General features: G+C 41.3%; 1 protein-coding gene across 1 annotated transcript in view; it reads left to right on the top strand.

Moving 5' to 3' along the window:
- Positions 1-219: 219 nt before the first annotated feature.
- DRP2 (dystrophin related protein 2) overlaps positions 220-8,386 on the top strand; it is a 44,507-nt gene continuing 36,340 nt past the window's right edge. Inside the window, exon 1 of the mRNA XM_069463384.1 lies at positions 220-575. The gene's annotated coding sequence lies outside the window, so the exon portion shown is untranslated. The remainder of the gene's footprint in view (positions 576-8,386) is intronic.

Here is an 8,386-nt window from a genome sequence, read left to right as displayed (position 1 = left end):
CAACACAGAAACTGAATTCTGGACTGGCTGACAAGGGGCCCCTGCCAGCTGCTGGCTCCGAAGTTGCTTTTGGCGCTGGGCTAGATCAGTGTAAGTTGAGGCCCAGGCTCCTCGCTCAGCTGAGCAGCTTGTATTGATCTTGGGGCTCTTTTGTCTCCTCCTCCCCAGTGGAAGCCTCTCCCCCTCTCCCCCTCTCTCCCTCTGCCTGTCAGGCTCTTCCGCTTTCCTCTTCTGCTTCTAATGAATTGAAATCTCCAAGAGCCGCCACGTCTCTGGTAGTTTTACAAAACTGTCCTTGCTCTTCCTGCTTTTGCCCAGTCAAGGGTATCTTTGCCTGAGGTCGGAGTGATGCTGTTAGTCCTGGTGATATGATTGCATAGCAACACAGAGCCGAGAGGGGAGGAGGAAGAGAAGAAGGAGGGCAGGGAGGTGGGAGAGACAGAGGGAGAGTGTGCATACAGCAGCTGTCGGCATCCTTGTCTCAGGGACTTCTTTGCTGATTCACAGAGGCAGCCCAGCCCCGGCTTCCCAGCTTCCAGCTGCCGCCTGCTTCTCAGACCTGACGGAATCAGAAGGTAGGCCATAGATAAATTATTTCCAAACCTCGCCCTGGTTCAGCTGGCTGAGAGGAAATGACTGAAGGAGGGGAAGCTCTAGAGGTACTGATAGAGAGAGAGAGAGAGTGTGTGTGTGTGAGAGAGCACGCATGCCTGCCTGCCTGCCTGCCTGCATGTGCCTTTGGGGGAAAACTTGCATTAAAAAATGCTCACAATGAAGTAGCCACTGCTTGGATTCATAAAGAAAAAAAGATGCCCGGGAATAGAAACTCAAGCTAATTTGGGTAAATATGCTCTAAAAATGAATAAGAGGAAGGTCCACAGTTTGCTTCTTTGAGAAGAGAGGAGTATTCACTTGTTTATTTTAGGTTCTCAATGACATGCTTTTTGTCCAAGGGTAGATTTCCTGGCAGGAGGGGAGGAAAGGTATGTGGAAAGCACTGGCTGAAAAAGGAAGAGAGAGGAAACACGGGACCTTGGAGCAGGTTCCCTGAACCAATGAGTATTCCGGCCAGCAGACAGGACACAGGAGTTCTTCCCAGAAGTAAACCGGGCTCTGACCTAAGAACCTGGAGCTGAAGGGCTCATCTAATCTCTGCATTTACTTCCTGGCTCCCTTGTTTTCGCTGTTGCATTTCCCTCCCCCCCCTTGTTTTCTCTCCTGGTTTTCTTTCTACCCCCGGTAATCAGGAGGCATCTCTCTACTCTTGAGAGGATAGCTTGGAGCAGTTTGAAATAGGGCTCACTTCTCCTGGAATCCAACACCCCATCTCCTTCTGCTCTCACTGCCTTTGCAAGTATCAGGCTAAGCACCCCAGCCTGGTAAGTGGGCCTGAGACAGTATGGGTAGTTAAGGTTTATCCTTCCTTTGGTAGGCAGGTCGAGCCAGGCCTCATGGTGTTGGGTCCAAGCAGGTGGCAGGGGTGGGGTGGGGTGGCTTGGGGTAAAGGAGAAGGGACGCCAGCAGCAGCTGCTGCCAGCTTCCATTGAGAGCATGGTGCATGCTGTCCAGAAAAGAATGTACTTTTATGTTTTCTTTTTGATTGTTCAAAAGAACAAAGGCCTTTAAAGAGTTCTATGTCTAGTTCATCTTAACTCCTGACTTTTCCAAAGGAATCTTTGTTTTTAGATTAAAGGCCCTCAGGTAAATCACCTTTTAAAAGGCCCTGTGGGAGCCACAAGCCTCAGGAGGTTTGCCCTCTAAGGTTTGGATGGAAAGAGTGTTCCAGAGAACCTCAGGGCTTTCTAAGCAAAGCCCCCTGAAAAGGCAGTGGTGGAAGTGCAAGTGTTAAGTGTCCTCTCCCTGAAAGAAGACTAATCTCTTCTTTCCCTGGGTGGGCAGGCCTCTGCCCTGTAGTCTTGCTTCCTGAAAACTAGCACTGGGGGATGAAGGCACATGGAAAGAGCTCCTCTTCCTGTGAGACTTGTACTTCCAGGCATTCAGCCCTAGCTAAGTAGCTCTGAGCTCCAGATCAGATCATCCTTCAACTCTGCCATCATCTAGAGGATGGGAACATGGCTTAAAGCAGCAAACTTAGCAAAGGCCCCAAGCCAGATAAGGACAGCATATCTGGGATGCAGCCCTCCTAACCATAGATGCTTAGAAGTTTCTGATGTTGGATCTGTAGCAATACCAGCTAGGATGGGGTCTCACTAATGAATCCTGAGATGATAACCTTCTAAACTTCTCAGGGATACTCACTCAGAGGAAACGCACTCAGTGGAAATTATACTATGAAACTACATTTCTCCCTTACAAAGGATTCTAAACACACATCAGCAACTAAAATAGCAAGTGAGATAAATCCTTCTAGGACAGCTTTTACCAAACCAGTGTTTTACAGAACACTGATCTAAGAGAATGTAAATGTATTCTGTTTTAAAATAAGGGTTGAGTGTGTGTGCATGCATTCTATGGTCTGATAATTTTTTGAAAATGCTTCTTAACTGCATTCTCCTCTTGTAGAATCACAATGTATATAAAGCATATTAAAGGCTCTGAGAAGTACTTCTGTAAATAAATCTATTTAATGTTTTTTAACCCAGTACATCCCAAACAGATTTGACCAGGGAACACTTTTCTATATGGAAAACACTTTAGCATCTTACAGATGTGGTTTGGGGAATTGCTGCTAAAAAAGAAATGAAAGAAAGAAAGAAAGAAAGAAAGAAAGAGAAGAAATAGGTACATGGATAAAACTTGTGAAATAATCTAGCCCAACATTACATTTTTAAACATGAAAAACCTAAGACGTTAATCAAATTGTTCTCTTTCCCATAACTGATGAGTATCTGAGATTTTCTCCTGATTCCCAGCCCACTGTACCCAATTACTGCTTCTCTAGCAGGTTCCCTCCTGTGAAACTAGTTTCAGGAAAATAAAGCAGATTTAAGGACTAATCCTTTAATTCTGAGTACAATATTTGTATTTAATACATTTCTTTTAATATTTTGTTATATACAAAACTTATCAACTTTCCTTTCAGCGTGGGATTTATTGCATTATTTTAAATAAAATTTGTTATTAAATATTTTGTATATTCAAAAAGGTATAAAGAATAACTTAGTGAAAATCAGTGTACTCACTGCCCAGCTTAAGAAGGAAACATCACCAGTAGAGTTGAAACCCTCTGTCTATCCTCCCGTGGTTAAAGCTCCTTCCCTCCCTCTGAAGTAACCACTATCCTGGATTTAGCATTTATTATTCCCATGTATTTATTTATCCTTTTACTGCATGTGTATAGGTCTTTAAACAACATACACTACTGCTTTATATGTTTTTCTCTTGTTATTTTTTTTCTGATCACCTGACCTTAAATACTACTGCTTTAGATGTTTTAAAAGTTTATGTCAATAGTATATTACATGTATTCTTATGCAACTTATTTTTTTCTATTCAATGTTATATTTGTGAAATGTATCCATGTTGTAACATGTAGCTCTAGTTCACTCATTTTTTTCACTATTGTATACTTATTTAATGAATACACCACACTTTATCCATTCTGCTGTTGACAGACATTTAGATTATTTTTAGTTTTGTGCTATCAGTTAGGGCTATTCTGATCATTCTCTTGTAGATATTATTTGGTTACTATTTCTATTGGGTAGATATCTGGGGTAGAATTGTCCCCCACCCCCCAGGGTATGTGCATCGTTACCTTTGGGAGATATTGTCAAATTGCTCTCCAAAATGGTTTGCTAACTTGTACTCGCACCAGCAGTGTATAAAGGTTTTAGACAATGCATTAATTGGCTCTTAGAATAAAATTCTCCCCCATGTGCATGCATCTCTGGTTTTTTCATTGGAAAATAAATTTTATTTCTCAAAATTGCTTGACAGCTAACTTCTCAGGAATACATTTCCTTGTTTCCATTTGTAAATGAGGGGATTGGCCTAGATGATCTCTTAGGTCCTTTCTAGCTTGACAGTCTGAGTTTCTATGATTGATTCATTAAGTGAGGTACATCTGAAAAGGAACTTTGGTTTTTGGCTACATTGCAGGAATTATTTTAGGAGCATATAACAAAGTTTGGTACCAATGAAATGTGTGTTTCCTCTCTCTTACTGCCATGCTGTCAGGAAGAAAAGCAGTGCTGTGAGAGGGAGAGCGTCCTGCAGTATCACCCTGGAGTGGGGAGAGGAATCCATAGCCCATGGGAAGGGGCTTTCCTTCCCACCACCCTGTTCTTTCTAGAACTTCTCCATCTTAGAAGTCTTCCCTAATTCTTGATTTTCTCTCCTGGGAATAATAAATGCTTGTTATATTTTAAAAAGGCAAAGAATATAAAGTAAAAAGGAGAAACCTCCTCATACAACTCTTCAGAAGTAGTATCAATGAACAAAAAATGTCCAAGCTTTCTTACTGCACATAGACATACAGATTTTTTAAATGTTTTTACAATATTGGAGTTCTACTTAGAAATACTATTCTGACGCTTGTTTTCTTTTACCTAAAATATATATCTTTGACATGTGTTCAAATCAGTGCATATAGATCTACCTCTTTATTTTTAACAGCCACGTAATATCCCATTGTGTGAATAGCTATCATAATAGATAACATTTGAGTATTTACTAAATGCCAGAAACTATGAATTAATTCCTTGCAACAAGGCTACGAGATACATTTTTGTTATCTCTGTTTTACAGACGTGGGGACTGAAACACAGGTTAGGGAGCTTGTCCAAATCTGTGCTGATAAGAGGCAATGCTAGGATGCAAACTAGAGTGTCCTGGCTCAGAGCCCCTGCCCTTAACAATCATGCTGTGCTGCCTCTCTGACATAGTCTACTCACCAATCCCCTTTGGTGGACATTTGAGTCAATTGCAGATTTTTGCCATTGCAAACAATACTGCAGTTGATGTCCTTGTCCACTTCTGTAAGTCTTTCTGTGGCATAGGTTCGTAGACTCCTCCAGTTTTTAGGTGGGAAGAGCTTATATTTATTGAGCTCTAGGCACTGAGGAAGCTCTGAGCTCAAACTAGGAGATTTGACCAGACTGTTACTTCTCAGATGCCCTAGAAAGATCATTTAAGTGCTTTGCAGGGTTTGCCAGCCTGGTGCTTCCCCAGACCTCAGACTCACTGCATCCTGTTTGTTCTTAATTGCTTGTGTCTTTGTCTGGGTAGTGGCATAACTGAGTCGATGCTCCGGCTCCTACTTGGTGGCCCATAGTCAAAAATCTCCACTTGCTGGCTGGGCGCGGTAGCTCATGCCTGTAATCCTAGCATTCTGGGAGGCCAAGGCGGGAGGATCACTTGAGGTCAGAAGTTCGAGACCAGCCTGAGCATGAGCGAGACCCTGTCTCTACTAAAAATAGAAAGAAATTAGCTGGACAACTAAAAATATATATAGAAAAAATTAGCTGGGCATGGTGGCACATGCCTGTAGTCCCAGCTACTTGGGAGGCTGAGGCAGGAGGATCCCTTGAGCCCAGGAGTTTGAGGTTGTAGTGAGCTTGGCTGACACCACGGCACTCTACTCAGGGCAACACAGTGAGTCTCTGTCTCAAAAAAAGAAAAAAAAAAAAGGATTAAAAATCTCCACTTGCTAGGAGTCAGTGATTAGAACATCTCAGAGCCTGGGTTTTAGAATTTACAGAAACATAATAGTATAATGGTAAAGAACTTGTATTGTGGGATACAACTACCTGGGTACAAACCCTAGCTCCTCACCATGTGTTCTCAGTATGACTCTGTGCAAGTTACTTACTGCTTCCGTGCTTCCATTTTCTTATCCACGCAATGAATATAACAATAGTAACTACTTTATAATGTTGTCATGAGGATTAAATGAGTTAATTATATAGACTGCTTAGTTAATATATATATAAAACATGGAATATGGCAAGTTTTAACTGTTATTATTTATTTGGCTATGAGAAAGCTGCCACATCAATCTTTCCATAAAACAGTTGAAGACCTCTGTGGTGTTTTGGTGGAGAGTGGGGAAGGAGGGAGGAAGTAGCTGTCACTATTATCTTATTCATTTATTTTTTGAGACATAGTCTCGCTCTGTCGCCCTGAGTAGAGTGCAGTGGCATCATCATAGATCACTGCAACCTCAAACTCCTGGGCTCAAGCAATCCTTCTGCCTCAGCCTCCCAAGTAGCTGGGATTACTGGGACTACGGGCATGTGCCATGACACCTGGCTAATTTTTCTATTTTTAGTAGAGATGGAGTCTTGCTCTTGCTCAGGCTGGTCTTAAATTGCTGAGCTTAAGCAGTCCTCTCACCTGGGCCTCCCAGAGTGCTAGGATTACAGGCGTCAGCCACCACACCCAGCTAGTAGCTGTTATTACATAAGTAATATGTTCACATGGTTCAAAATTCAAAAAGTACAAAAGGATATTCAATAGAAAGCTGTATCTCCTCTTGGCAACATGGGGCTTTTGTGGCATGAGTAATAATTCTATTTCTTGACCTGGGCAGTAATTATATGGGGATTTTCTTTGTTATAATTTAATATACTTCACATACATGCTTTATGTGCTTTTTGTAAGTATATTTCTCATTTTTAAAAGGGGGAAACTAGTGGAAAATCCCAAAGGAATGAAGGGAATTTACTCCCCGCTGTCTAGTAGCCACTCAGTTCCCTTCTCCAATGATAACAAGTTCTTTTGTATATTTCCAAAGATATTTTATTGCATATATAAGCACATATTTTAAATATACAAACATAGACTAACCACCTTGATTTTTTTGTGGGGCGGGGATTGCTTTCTTTTTTAAAAATTTCAAAGTGTTATGGGGGTACAAATGTTTTTGGTTGTGCAGATCACTTTTGTAATGCTCGATCAGGGTTAGAAGTGCCTGTCACGCAGATAGTGTTCATTGTACCCATTAGGTAGGTTTTTGCTCATCCCCTCTTCCCCGCCTCCCCTTCTTGATTTCCTTTTAAGATTTACTTTCCTCTATGCACATGTGTGCTCATCAGTTAGTTCCAATTTAATACCACCTTGATGGTTTTTCTTTTTTCTTTTTACTTAAAATATATCTTAAGAGATCATTCCACATCGGCACATAAAGAGTTCTTAATTATTTTTTAAATAGCTGTATAGAATTCTGTTGTATAGATACACCATTATTTCACTAGTCCCCTAGTAATGGATATTTAAGTTGCTTGCAATTTTTTGCCACTTCAAGCCTTGCTTCAACTGCTAACATTATATGTACATCATTTTACATTATTTCACCCAAATGTAAGTAGCATAGGTTCCTAGACATCTCCGGTTTCTGGGTGCCTGGCACTGTGTTAAAACTATGTGGAATATAAATAAATATTGGGCACAGACCTTGTCCTCCATGAGCCAACAATCTTGCTTTCATGCTCGAATCCTGATATTTTCCATGTTGTTGTTAAAGCTTTTTATCTCTGCCCAAGAGAAACAATGTCTTCTCCCAAATCCTCCGGGAAGGGCATGTGTAGAACCGGGAAAAGAATATTCCTAGTGGCAAAAGCCCACAGCTTAGCTGGATCCCTAGGGGAGAGCACAGAGGAGTTATTTCTACCCAAAAAGCATCCTCCACACTACTCCATGTGTCCAAATCTTTCCTCTCACCTTAGCTCAAAAGCATCTCTTGCATAAATACATCCTAAATCCCTCCAAATAGAAGTGAAAGCTTCCTCCTCTGTGACTTCTTATAGCATCTTTTCTGTGTCCCACTGTCTTAGTCTGCTTTCTGTTGCTTATAACAGAATGCTTGAAACTGGATAATTTATAAGGAGAGGAATTTATTTCTTGTATTTATGGAAGCTGAAAAGGTCAAGGGGCCACATCTGGTGGGAGCCTTCTTGCTGGTAGAAACTCTCTGAATAGTCCTATAGTGGTGCAGGGTATGACACAGCGAGGGGGCTGAGCATGCTAACATACTAGCTCAGGTCTCTTTTCCTCTTCTTAGCCAGCCACCCGTTCCCCTCCCATAATAGCTCATTAATCCATTAATTTATGAATGGATTATTAATCCATTCATGAGGACAGAACGCTCATGAACCAGTCACCTCGTAAAGGCTCCACCTCTTAATACTATCACATTGGGGATTAAATTTCAACATGAGTTTTGGAGGGGACAAATATTCAAACCATAATACTCACATAGGGTATGAATCATTTTCTCCCTTACATTATATTTTTTGCTATATATCTTATTTCCTACATTTGACCAGTTGGGGACCAAGTCTGATTCATCTCCAATCCTTCATAGCCTCTGCAAATTAAAAGGAGGAATTGGAAAAGAATCAATATGTGCAGGTGGTGATTTGGGCAGGCTAGAGATAGAGAGGCAGAAGAATCTTTGTATATAATAAAGAGCACTGGCCCAGGA

The sequence above is a fragment of the Eulemur rufifrons genome, chromosome 30 (genome assembly GCF_041146395.1).
Source record: "Eulemur rufifrons isolate Redbay chromosome 30, OSU_ERuf_1, whole genome shotgun sequence".
Taxonomy (NCBI): Eukaryota; Metazoa; Chordata; class Mammalia; order Primates; family Lemuridae; genus Eulemur; species Eulemur rufifrons.
This window is presented reverse-complemented; position numbering and strand designations above follow the sequence as displayed.